This window comes from Castor canadensis, chromosome 16 (genome assembly GCF_047511655.1).
Source record: "Castor canadensis chromosome 16, mCasCan1.hap1v2, whole genome shotgun sequence".
Classification (NCBI taxonomy): Eukaryota; Metazoa; Chordata; class Mammalia; order Rodentia; family Castoridae; genus Castor; species Castor canadensis.
Genome location: NC_133401.1, coordinates 84,440,716 through 84,454,130, shown reverse-complemented (window position 1 = coordinate 84,454,130; position 13,415 = coordinate 84,440,716).

Sequence of the window (13,415 nt, the reverse complement as noted above, 5' to 3'; positions counted from 1 at the left end):
CGCATATATATATCTTAAGGTGTATTACATATATAGTATATAGTGTATATATATATAATATGCTTTATATATACATATATGTGTATATATATATGTTTTTTGAGACAAGGTCTTGCCTCAGACTCCCCCTGAGTGCTGGGATTATAGGAATGCACCACCAAATCTGGCATTCATATATTATTTTTATTGACATAATAACCATACATATTTTGTATGGTGCAATGTGACATTTCAACACAAGGATACAGTGTGTCATTTAATGATGGGGGATTGGCATATCCACCACCTCAAGCAGTCATCATTTCTTTCTCTTGGGAACATTAAAAAAATCTCTCCTAGCTATTTTTAAATATGCAGTCAGTTGCCTGCCATAGTTACCCTACTAGTCCATAGATCATTAGAAACTGTTGATCCACTCGACCCCTCAGGTTCCACCCAGCCCCACTGGACACAGGAGCAAGAGTTATAAGTAAACGTCTTTCAGACAAGAGCTGGCCATCAGATGAGTATAGTTTGACTTCCTAGAAATCCAGACTACTGGCTTTTACTGACAAGGCAGAAGATCTGCAAGCAATGAAATCACAGACTTGTATGGGAACAGTTGTCTGGAGTCAACCAGCAGCTTCCTTCTTTGGACTTGGTATGAGAGTTCCAGTCTCCACAGTCCCCACCACTCCCTATTGTCTCACAATTCCATCTCTTTGCTCATGGCTGCTACCTGTCCAGCCCCTGGATACACTGGTCTCAGTGAACTCCAGCCCTGAGTTTCAATATTGTGTCTTACGTCATCCAGGGACTGGAATGCAAGCTCCTGTAGGGCCAGGAATCATGACTGGTTTTCTGAACTGTATCCAGAGCATGTACAGGGTATCTGTACACGCACACATGCGAGTTGATGTCTTTGTTTGGTCCCCTTGTTTTCAGCTTGGTCACTTGCTGGAAATGTCGAGTGAGCCTGCAATCCAGTAGGGGGCTCTGAAGATCAGCAGTAGCCAAGAAAATTCCTCAGAATGGGAAATATCCATAGAGCTGTCTTCTCCTGATTCTCTTTCCTTATCTGGCCTCCACCATGGAGACTCCAGCTCTTCCCTTTGTTGAACTTGGATTTGAGTACAGATGTCTTGAATATTTCCCACACCACTTCTCCATGTCCACTCCTGCCCAATGGAACATTCTACCCAAGGTCCTACAGTTCAGCCCAAGTCTCTGGGTCACATCCAGTCTTCCGTGTGTCCTAAGGGCTCTTTTTGCCAGCCCTTTAAATGACAGTCTATCTCTAATACACCTGGTCCACGTTCACAGGTTCAGATCCTTTGGGAAGGTTCTCGGGGAAGAAAGGACATTTGGTTCTAGATGAACGATGTTAGGAATAACTGGGTCTGAAATCAATGGGCTGCACACTAGTAAGGGTGGGACAGCTTGGACTGAAAGACTGGAAAGAGGAGCTCTTTGGAGACTCTGGAGTCCCATGTGGGAGCTAGAAGAGGTCGCCTCCATCCTGCTGACCCTCCTGTCTGACTCCATCGGCAGGAGTCAGACGCCTGGAGGAACAGATCCTCTGTCTTGCCCACACAGTGCAAGGTACACAAAGCATCTTCCTTGACCTTGAGTAGCACCTGCTGGTGGAAGTGGGTTTTCCTGTGGTGCAATGGCAGCCTTCTGAGGCTCCCTTAGGAAGCAGCAAGCTTCGGGTCAGTTTTGTTTCCAGAGTGATGCATTGTGGAAAGCAGTTGGATTGACAAGCACAGACAGAGCTGGTGGCACAGGTGTCATCTCTTTTCATCTTTGTCTTGTTTTGCAAATATGAAAGCAAGGTCCAGAGTTTCAGTGAGTTACCGAAAGTCACGTAACCAAAAAGTAGGAGAACACAAATTTGAACTCAGAGCTCAGTGCTCCTAGCTCCTGTACTTTGCAATAGGAAAGATGAGAGGCTGCTTCCTGGGAACAGAAGCCACATACAGAGGTGTCAGCACAGGACCCAGGATGGGTCTGCAGGATGGCAGGAAACTCACTGTGGCTGAGGCAAATGGGGACATCCAGCCGGAACCCAGATTAGTCAGCTTTCATAGCACCTGGGGGTGAATTTCACAAAGAGAGGGGCCCAGTTTTTTTTTTATATACAGCAGTTTTTATCCTATTTTTAGAAATATGGGGAACAGATACATCAACTACCCTTCTTGGGTACTGGAATAAGAAAGCCGAGAAACTTTAAGACCTAGACCACGAACTAGGAGCCCGTGTTCACTTAACACTTTCACCACTTAATCCTTAAATCTTCCCTCACCCGCCCACACTAGGCAGCCTGGGCCAAAAGGGCTTTGGCTCCTCTTACACAGAAACTGTAGCTGCTTCTATGGTAAGCCACGGCTCCCCAGGGCCTGGCTCGCATGAGGGGGACAGACGTCATCTTCAGCAGGAGTTTCAGATGGAGAAATCCCCAAGAACCTCACAATCAGAACGTCTCTCGCCCCTGTGGCCTTCCCTGCCAGAAAATGCATCCACTCCCTGAGTCTCCCATAGCTCAGCAGCTTTGCACCACTTCTTCTTCTCATATCTCCCACATCACCCCACTTTATGGAAGCCAATGCAAAACTGAAAAAAATGTCACTTTCCAGTGTCCTCTGAGGCTACTTGGGTTACTGGGGACCTCTAGAGTCCTCTCCACGACCTCTTCTTTTCTCTGTTTATGCACATTAATTGTCCGAATCACTCAGACTTGGTGTGACATTTCCATTCATGCATCTGTCATGCACTGATCAAATCTGATGTCCTTTTCCTGCCCTCCCCTCCCCACACCCTTCCCAATCCCTAGCCATGTATGACAAAGTGTGGGTGCTTGTCTTTCTGTGCCTGATTGAGTTTATTTGCCATGTCCTCCAGTTCCATCCATTTTGCTGCAGATGACAGGATTCCATTCTTGATGGCTGAGTAGGACCCCGCTGGGCATAGGCACCACCTTTTCTTCACCCACTCATCTGTGGATGGGCACATAGCTGGCTGCACATCTTAGCTATTATGAACAGTGCTGCAATAAACACGGGCCTGCAGCCATCTCTTTAACAGACTGTTCTCATTTCCTTTGAATATATACCCAGAAGTGGGATATCTGGATCGTGGGATAGATCTACTTTTAGTTTTCTGAGGAACCTCCCTTTCTGTTCTCCATATTTGATACGCTAATTTACGCTTCCACCAGCAGCATATAGGGCTCCCCTTCCTCTGCCTCCTCGCCAGCATTTCTTAACAGCCCTTCCCACTGTCCCCCACCTCTTTCTACAGACAACTGTGTGTTTTGTCTGTTTTAGATGTTGAGTTTTTGCATGTAATTGTACTTGAACTGGGACCACAAGAGCTCAAAACACTTCTCTTCACAGTGTATTTCCACCAAAATGGCAGAGGTGCTCGGGGAGCCGTCTGATCCTGCAGTGCTGTCCAGGCTCCTTTTGCCTCCTGCTTCTCTGTTCTGGGTGAAGCCGCATGGGACCCATCCGGCAGGGCAAATGGGAGCCATCCTGTAAGCTCACAGAAGGAGGGGGCTTGCTGCCACCTCCCAGGCTCACTTTCATGACCGGGAAGGAGGATGCAAGGGAAATACCACTGCATCAATATTTTATTTCCTCTCTGCCCCTGCTACCCTCCCAGCTTTGATCTCTTTACCTCTGGGGCAGAGCTAGACAGGTGACTTTCAGCATGCAAATCAGGGTCAGCGCTCTCTGTGCAGGCTTTGATCTCCTAGCTAGGGAGCGGGTTGGGAGGGAGCCACAGACCCCAGTCAGTCAGTGATCACCACTGATTCTCTGTGACCTTGGGCAAGGTGGGGGGGGGGGTGGTTCCTCCTTTTGCTCTAGCACAGTCAGTCATTCAACATCTGAGGCCCAGTAATTCACACTGCAGAGCATTGGAGGGATAGGTAGGTAAGGCTATGATGCTCAAAGAGCTTATCTGTTACTTGGTTTTGCTCAAATGTAGCTTAATCTGTTAAGTTTAGAGCAAGGTCGAGACATTGAGAAATGAAAACTTGTCCTCGTCTTATTTTGGGGGCTTCTTTTATGGAATCTGATGAAAGCTATGTCCTCTCTCCCATTTTCCAAATGTCTTTACTCTCTACAGCCCCATCTATGGAAGATACCATTAAGGCTGGGGTGGAGAAGAAGGCTGAGGGAGGAAGTGAGCATTTTCCCCGTGAGAAGTATAGATTAAGCAGAAAGGGGACGGAAAAGTAATTCCCAACTGCTTTGATCCTGGGACTCACATGGAGATGAAGGGTGACCGAGGGAGAAGGGGCAAGGAGAGACATGGAGGTCCCCATCTTCTGAAGACCAAGAATTTAACGACTAATGTTTAGATAGTGTGGTCTTTACACTGCTCTGCCTCACATTTTCTAAGAGGTGATCACACTACTTTTGCTGAAAAGCACTGACTCCTTCTTTGGCCCCCAAATTAACTAAAAACAGGAGAACCTTGGCATCCTTGCCTCCATTTTGTATCGGTCTTTGCTCTAAGCCATTCTCTTTACAGTCACTTTGCAATCAATCATCTTGGATTCTGGGAAAGACAGATAACATCTTCATGACAAGGGACAGAAACTACACCCAACAGTATACCTCTCCTAGAACAAGGAATGAGATAATTACCAACCAGACCACACCTGTGTCTGAACTGTTTATATATAACTTTTGTTCCCTGTTCCTAGTTCTTTGTCTATTTAAATCTGTAACTCATGTCTGTACCCTGAAGATGGATAAAGATAAGCTGAGTGCTCGCTCTGCCTCTTCCCTTGCTTGTCTCCTTTCTCTGCTTTCACCATGCCTCTTTATTTGGCGTTTAGGGGTGGGTGGCCGGACTTGGCAAATGGAAATCTCAGGAGTTTGGGCCTTGTGTCCAAAGCTCTGGTTTCAGCTTGAGACTCTGAAGGTAGATGTTTTCATAGGCTTCCATTATGAGCTCTGTTATATTATTTTTAAACTTTACATTTCAAGAGTGTGCAAGCCTTGTTACTTATCTATGGGCTTGCTTCTGGAGAGTATCCTAGACTATCACCAGATAACTATTTTCAGTCTTTTTTCCAGTTGAGTTTTTTAGTTTGCTTACATTATAAGAAAAAGAGATCTTTCAAGTTGCCTCAAATAAAAGAATGATATTTAGAAGATAGATGTAGCTCTGTTGAGGACTAATGACTCTCTCTTGAGAACCAATATCTCTCTTGTAGATTGCACTTCTCCCTGTCCATCTGCTCCCTTCTTCATGAACCTGTTCTGGTTCTCTTTTGCTGCACAACAAACCACTCCAAAATTTAGTGGCTCCAAGCAATCATTGCAGCCCACTCTCGTGGCTCTGTGGGTTGGCTGTACTCCATACCTCCTCAAGGTGTTCTGTGTCATTGCAGTCAGACAGCAGCTGGGCTTGAGTGATCTCTAGGCTCAACTGGGCTGGACTTCCAAAGTCACTGACTCCCACGGCCAGCGCTCCATGCTGGATGCTGGCGGGGTGTTCACTAAGGCCGTTGTCTGGAGTGACTAAACATAGCCAGTCTGTGTGACTTGGGTTTCTCTTGGCATAGCAGCCGAGTATTCTGTGAGACAGAACTTTCCCAGACACTGCAAAGTTCCTTATGACCTATTCATGGAGGTCATACTGTTACTGCCACCAAATTCAACTGGCCAAAGAATAAGTCCAGATTCAAAGGGAGGGGACTCAAAATGATTGGGAGGACCGCCTTTGGACCAGGTACCATAGAACCGGTCCATGGCTCACCATTGTTTTCTTTCCCTTATGGTTTTAATATGCTTATGACCCATCCTAACTGCTGTGCCAGCCTCTCCAGACACTTTTCCCTGATTCCTTTCAGTTCCTGACCCTACTTATACCGGCTTTATCATTTAGTTCACAAATTTTAAATTCTTGATGGACACTGATTGGTTCAAAGTTTCACTGGACAGCCTACACATTACTTGTTCAATCCCTGGCCTATCTGCTGTGGCCAGACTCAGTGGGGCTGAACAGCACTAAGCATAGCAACCCAGCCCCTCCTCCTCACTAGGGTCATAGGTGGCACAGTCCCTCAGAAGACATGTCTGATACAAATTATTTTAGCTTTGGTCTTGCCCGTGGGATTGGCTAATAAACTAGTACAACTATCAGGGGACTAGGAGCCCTGAGAGTCAGCACCAGGCCCCAGTCTTATCATGTCGCATATTCAGCTTGCATCTTTTAAACTCTGCTGCATAATTCTGTTAGGACAGCCTCTAGGAATCCTGGCATTTAACCTTGGCTATTGTTCACGACCCAGATTTACACTCCTGTGTCTTAATACTTGCAGAGACCCTGGGTCATAAATCCCAGACTCGTTTTAGAGATGAGGAAACAGAGATTTTGGAGGTAGATTTAGTAAAAATTCCATAAGTACATAAAGACAAACAGACAAATCTCAGTTCCCAGGACTCCAAACCAAGCACTCAGGCAATTCAGAGTCAGAGAAAGTAAACACAGAGAGCACAAAAGACAGCAGGTGGGGGCCCCATGTTGACACCACCAAAGCCACTCAGCCTGAAGACCCTGGTCAAGTTCTCACAGTGCAGCACCCAGGTTTCCACTCCTTGGTGACTGCTGGCATCTGTATCTAACTGACTGCCACTCTAAGCTTGTATGCAGGACTTGCCGCCCAACTCTCATCAGTCCCAGGCACCAGGGTTGTCTCAAAATCTTCCCCCCACCCTTGTTCCTCAGGGGGAGAGGGTGATGTCTTAGCACATCTCTTTACCACCATTTTTGCATGAGCTCGGGCTCTCTGGGGAGCTTGAGGTATTCTGGGCTCGGCAGCTTCAGCCCGCATAAACCCGTGGAGTATGTACTTACTTATATGGAATTTTTCAACCCTACTTCCAATCTGGGCTGAAGAATTAGGCAAAATGCCTTGCATTTATCCTGGGAGTCATAAAATGGTTTCTGAGGAGTGGTATTGGTGAAAAAATAGTTCTCCATCTGGAATGTAGAAGAGTGCTGGGACCCACCTTCCTGGGAGCTTTTTAAGATTAAAAACAGCAGACCTCATGACTTAGGGGTAGGCTGGGTGGTGAGGACAAAGATTTCTGAAGACTCTGTCTAGGTGCAGCTCTTAAATATAGCAAGAAAGAAGATAGTACATTTCGCCCAAAGTCCTTGAAACAGAGCTGTGTCACTAAGGCCAATCAGCTTCAGTATTTACTTTGAAAAAATCATAAAGCCACCCAATCTTGTTTCCCCCCCGCTCCATCTTCCCCTGGCACCTTGTCATTGCAATCCTGGAAGCCCTTTCCTGTTCTACACAGACTATCATGTTTTACTCCATAAGGCCCGCTGACACCCAACCAGCCCAATTCATATTGAGCGAGGTCCATCCACTCACCCATTGCCTTCAAAGATGTTCTCTGGCATTTCAGAAGTCACTGAAGTTTCCTCTTCCACTTTGCTTACACATTGGCCATAGTCCTCTTTGCCTCGAATAGTGTTACAGAAATAATGCAGTCTTGGATTCAGCAAGACCTACACCATAATTCTTACTCAACCACTTCCTGGCTGGCCAAGCATAGATGAGAGCTGCAATCAGCTGCTCTGATAGGTTTGTTTAGTGTGCTGAGTGGTTGTCAACTTCTTTTTCTTTTTATTTTTTCATCAGTACTGGGGTTTGAACTCAGGGCCTCATGCTTGCTAAGCAGGCGCTCTATCACTCGAGCCACTCCACCAGCCCGGTTGCCAACCTCTTGAGCCTCCATTTTTCCCCTTATAAAACCATTGCTATTAGAGAGGCCTCTGACATCATCATTTCAGTATCTCAACCCAGAATCTTCTAGGATTGACAAGAGATTTAAGAAAGTGCCAAGGACTTGCAGATGGCTTGTCCCATGTCACATGCTTTTCTGGTGGCAGCTCAGTCTCCTTGCTTTTTCAGTCTTTTCCCATACAATGACATTGGCATTGTCTGTTCTTTCTAAAAATGGAAAACAGGTCGCCACCCATTTTCCATGGGACATCCCTTCACCTGTCATTTCTGCTGGTGATTCACTTGTTGAAACATTACCCATCTAAACAACAGAGCTGCAGAGCAGTAGGTTTTCCTTATGGCTGAGTTTTCTTATCATAACTGTAACGGCTTCTTCTCCCCACCCCCCTTTTAAAAAATATTTCTTCAAAATCTACTCTGCCCTAGAAACTAGTTATTTACACTATGTATGTTCCAGAAATCCCTTGTAATGAACCATACAAATCTATTTGTCCTGCTGCTACTATAATGGCCTATATCTTATTATAACTTAATATGTAACAGATTTTTTTTCTGCTGAAGCCAGAAGCAACTGAGCATTCACTGAAAACGCAGACACTGAAGGTTGTCGAGGAGCCAGTGAGCCCACTAATTGGATAAAAGGGGAATGGTATGGAAATGTAATTAAACTGACATTTGCTCTAGCTGCTGAAAATATTAATCAGAAAATGAGCTGTATAAAAAAGTAAAAGGCAGGGATGACATTAGAAATACCACGGGTACCATTCCTCCTGGCATCGATGAGAAAATGATCCTTTCCTTGCTCAAAGTGTTGGTCATCTGTCCATTGAGCTCCGACGACAGCTTGTTTGGGCAGAGATCACGAGGAAAGGCGCTTGGAAAGCTGTGAGGTGGAGGAGGAGTGTGAGATTCTTGATTTGGGGAGCAGATGCATCCTTTGGCAGCTCTTGATACAAACATAAAGATAAAATATGTGTCTAAAAAAAACAAGGAAGAAAGAAGAAAAAAGCCAGTATTCCTCCTTCTTCTCAAGAATTGTTCCTCTGGTAAGAGCTGAACATCTGTATCCATTCAAGCAATAACGCTTAAACAATTGTCAAATTTGAGAGGGGTGGACGAGGGTTTTGAACCCGGCATTTAAATGCATTCCACAGTCCAGGAGCCTTTGCAAACATACCAGCCTCCCTCAGCCTGAAAACAAGAGTGGAGAAGGGCAAACACAGATGGGAGCTGTGTTTGGCTGGAGCTGCATGATGGGTTTGTTTAATGCGCCAGTCATTTCCCCTAGAGACCACTGCCCTGTCACCACTGGGGACAGCTGGGCCCTCCCTGTAGGGACCTCTGGGTTAATGGACTTAGCTGAAGAGCCTGAGAGGCAGAGGAAGATAATTCTTCAGTCAGAAGGCCAAAGGCCCTGAAGTTTTCTCCTTGGTTTTGGCCATTTGGGTTTAGGATTGCAGAGGAGCCTGTTTAGTTGGTGGGATGTCTTGGTTCAAGGGCACCTTGCTTGAAGAAAAGCTGTTGTGTGAAAAGTGAGAACTTATAAATGCACAATAGTCTTACCACCTTATTGAGGATGCTTGCTAATTTTTTTGTACCCACTTGGGAAAACTGACGACCAAGGTTGATCTGGGAAAAAACTTGTGGCACTCCTTTTATGTAAATTTCTAATTGTTATGAATGAACAGGGTCTCAGGAACCCCACTGAACAGCCACACTTTCATGCAGCCCCCATGTTGATAGAGACCCCCAGTCACCTGCCCCACTCTGGCTTTGACCATGTAGCAAAAAGACAAAACAGACAACCAGGAGGAGAGACCATTTTGCTTGCCTTGGCATCTTTGGTTTCACCCAAATGCACCTCTGTGTTAGCTCTTAGCTCTGCTGTGACAAGAACAGCTGTAACAAGAGATGAACCCCCCCACCGATGGCGTGAAAATATTAAATGGAAAATTGCAGAGGCAGAGGCCTCCATCACACAGCTTTCACTGTGACATATTTTTGTAATGGTTCTTTTATTATTTATCATCATTAATCTTTCTGTGGCTACCTTATGAATGGAGCTTGTCATAAGTATGTGCACATAGGAGAAAGCTTAGTGTGTGTATGGCTCTGTACTATGCATGGTTTCAAGCTCCATTGGGAGTCTTGGGCCCTGTTCCCTTCAGCTACGGGAGACTTGTACTCCTGGAGTACAGCTGGAATGTACGGTCTCACAGTTTTGGAGGGTGAAATCCCAATCAAACTGCTCACAGGAACCAGTCCCCCAAAGCCTCCATGGAAGATGTCCCCTTCCTTACCTCTTCCTAACTTCTGATGCTTGCCTGGAATCCTTGCATTCTCTGGCTAGCAGACTCATCAGCCCAGTCTCTGCCTGCATGGTCACATGGCTGTGTTTATCTCTGTGTCCCTCTCCTACTGGACAAGCCAATGCAGCCTGACTTCATCTTAGCCTGTTAATATCAGCAAAGACTCTACTTCAGACAAGGTCACATCCATAAGTACTGGGGTTCAGGACTCCAGCATGTCTCTTTGGGAGACATCGTTCACCCTTCAGCAGCCTTTGTTGAAGGAAACGATATTGCGTCCATTTCAGTCCACATAGCAGCAAAGCCCTGAATTTTAAATAAGGTTCAAGATAAAGACTGTGTTAGTTAACTTCTGGTAGCCATGACAAAATACCTCAGACAAAGAACTTATAAGAAGAAAGGTTTACTGGGGCTATGGTTTCAGAGGTTTCAGTCCATGTTTGACTGGCTCCATTGATTTTGGATGCAAAGTGAAGAAGTATCATCATGGTGGAAGGGCATTGCAGAGGAAATCTGCTGACTTCATGGCAGCCAGAATGGGAAGAGAGGGAAGGGAAGGGAAAGGAAGAGGAGAAGGAAGGGAGGGTACCGGGGAGGAAAGAGGGACTCTGGGAGGAAGACAAACCCTTCAAAGGCACACTCCCAGTGACCTACTTCCTCCCACTGGGCTCCATCTCCTGATAGTCCATTCACCTATAAGCTCATCAATAATTAATCCACTGATTAAGTCAGCACCCCTGAGATCCAGTTACACCCCTGAAGCCCAGCAGTGGCAACCACGCCTTTAACACCTGAATCTTGGGGGATATTTCACATTCATACCATAACAGAGACAAAAATTGAATGTTCGAGCTCCTATTTGTATTTCTGGTGAATGTATATTCCTATCTTCATCAAAATTTTGGGAAAAATAAATTTCATGCAAAATAAGATCATAAATTTAAATATGTTTTGTAATTTTTCAATAATACTTGAAAGGTTCTTGACTCTCTCTTTAAATACCAGTGCTCTAATGCCAACTGTTGTTTATTAGCTCAATATGAGATTATAACCTTGTGTTCTGGTGTTGAAATGTCCTTTCTATTATGAAATACGGATCACTGCAAATGGTGTTTATTTATTTTTACATTTTAGAAATAATATCCTAACTTGGTAAAATAAAATGTTGAAAATCCTCTATCATTCCTAAAATATTTGGGGCCATTTTACTTCTTAGTGAAATCTAAAAGTGTGGGAGAGACTGTCATAAGAGGTCCCTATTTTCATCCTTTTGCTTGAAGACTTTCTTTTATGGCAATAATCTGCTCTTTAATAGCGGCCGCGATTCATTTCATAAAGTTTTGATTTTTATGGCTGTTGTTTTCCATAAAACCAACTGTTCATCCAGGGACAGGATGAGGTGGGAATTTGGAGATAAACCCAAGACTCACCACAACGACTCAGAAATGAAAGCTTCTGAAACGCTGTTGTGGGATGGGTGTGATGACTCAGACCTGTAGTCCCAGCTACTTGGGTGGCAAAAGTGAAAGGATCACTTGAGCCTGCCTGTGCAACACAGCAAGACCCCATCTCAAAGAAAAGAAAAGAAAAAAGTGGTTATCAAGTCATCTGGAAAGGTAACTCTGGTTTCCAAAAACTCTGTACATCCCCAGTTGTGAAGGGGCCCACCTCCTACATCAATGTGCTGTGTCATTTTCAAATTGTGATGCTGATGCCTGGGTGCGTGTGGTGTTCAACATTTTGTTTGCAAAACCCAAATGCCACCAGACTCCTTCCAGGGCTCTGAAGTGTCCTGCTCCATTTTGGCCATGAAACTGAAGGGCCAAGCTTGACACCAGACAGGAAAGTTCTGATACATTAGCAGGTTGCTAGCAAGAGAGAAGAATGAGTAGTCTAAAACATGAATTTATAGTTTTTCTGAGAAAAGCCAGGTCTTGTCTGCCCATTTGGTAGGGACAGCTTCTTATAACGCAAAGGAGGCTAGGCAAGCATTAGACCTGATTGGCCAGAGAGATTACCTCTAGATATAGTCCCCAAGCTTACCAAAGCCCTTCACTGCTCTCAAGAAGAGTGGATTACTATTTAGGATGTAAGGAATGCTGATTACATAGAGAAAGGAGGCAAAGGAATAGATTCCTAAAGTCCATCCATTATTTCTAGCAGGGACCCATGCAAAAGAAATGGGTCCCCGGCCAGCATGATGGCACATGCCCGTAATCCCATCTACGGGGGAGGTAGAGATCCAAAGGATCAAGGTTCAAGGCCAGCCCTGGCAAAAGTTAGCAAGACCCCCAACTCACAAACAAGCCAGGTGTCACACATGGGAGGCAAGAGGATTGCAGTTGTTTCTGGCAGGGCAAAAACTCTAGACCCTATCTGAAAAATAGCCTAAAAGCAAAATGGCCCGGGAGCATGGCTTAAGTGGTAGAGCCCTGAATTTGAACCTCAGTACCATAAAAAAAAAAAAAAAAAAACAGAGAAATGGGTTCTCATTGCAGGTGGACAACTGCAGGACCTTCCTCTGAGGTTGTTGGGGACAGTTGACAATGAATTGATAATGAAATTGTGATGTCACTTTCCCGGAGATCAGTTTAGTTTCCCAGGGAGGAATGCATGCTTGAGATACAAAAACAAGCTTTTTCCTAATTATGTAGGAGAGAATCACTGAGCTGTGTGCCACAGAAATGGCTGGGCTTGGAGTTGCCCTTTCTGTCTATCTCCACAGATCCACTGTGTTCCTGTGGGTACAGGGAGTGAGCACATGGCTCTCCCCACCTGGACTGTTCCCCTGACAGCAAGGTGTCTACACCCTTGTGTGCACACTCCTGTGCCTCATCTAGACAGGACGCAGAGCCAGTCTTCATTTTGGTGAAGGATAATTTTTATGCTAGGTCATTCTCAGATGGCTTGTGTCTGCTGGGCACCCTAACCTGGGAAATCTCACTCCCTCCTTCCCGAGTTCTGCCTAAATCCAGAGGGAAGGAACACGAATACGCCGTCCTCTGCAAAGAACTGCTACCTGAAAGGGGGAGCATGGCCAGGGTCACCTGGTACGAGTGGCCAAGTGCCTGTATCACGCTCAGGTTCGGTTTTCCTTCACTTTCTACCTCTATCTGCTACTCACAGAGGACCAGGCTTTCTGTAGACAGGCTGGGAACCCTTAGCTACACAGATTGTGGGGTCAGTGTGTTACAGGAATCTCAAACAGAGACATGAGACACCAAGGCTTTTCAGGAAGCAGTATTTATTAGCTTCTGGCAGGTGTTCAGCGGACTCACACCCAAAGGCTGAGCCCAAGAACAGAGTCTCACCTTATATACCCTTGCAAGCAGGTTCCAGAAGCAAAA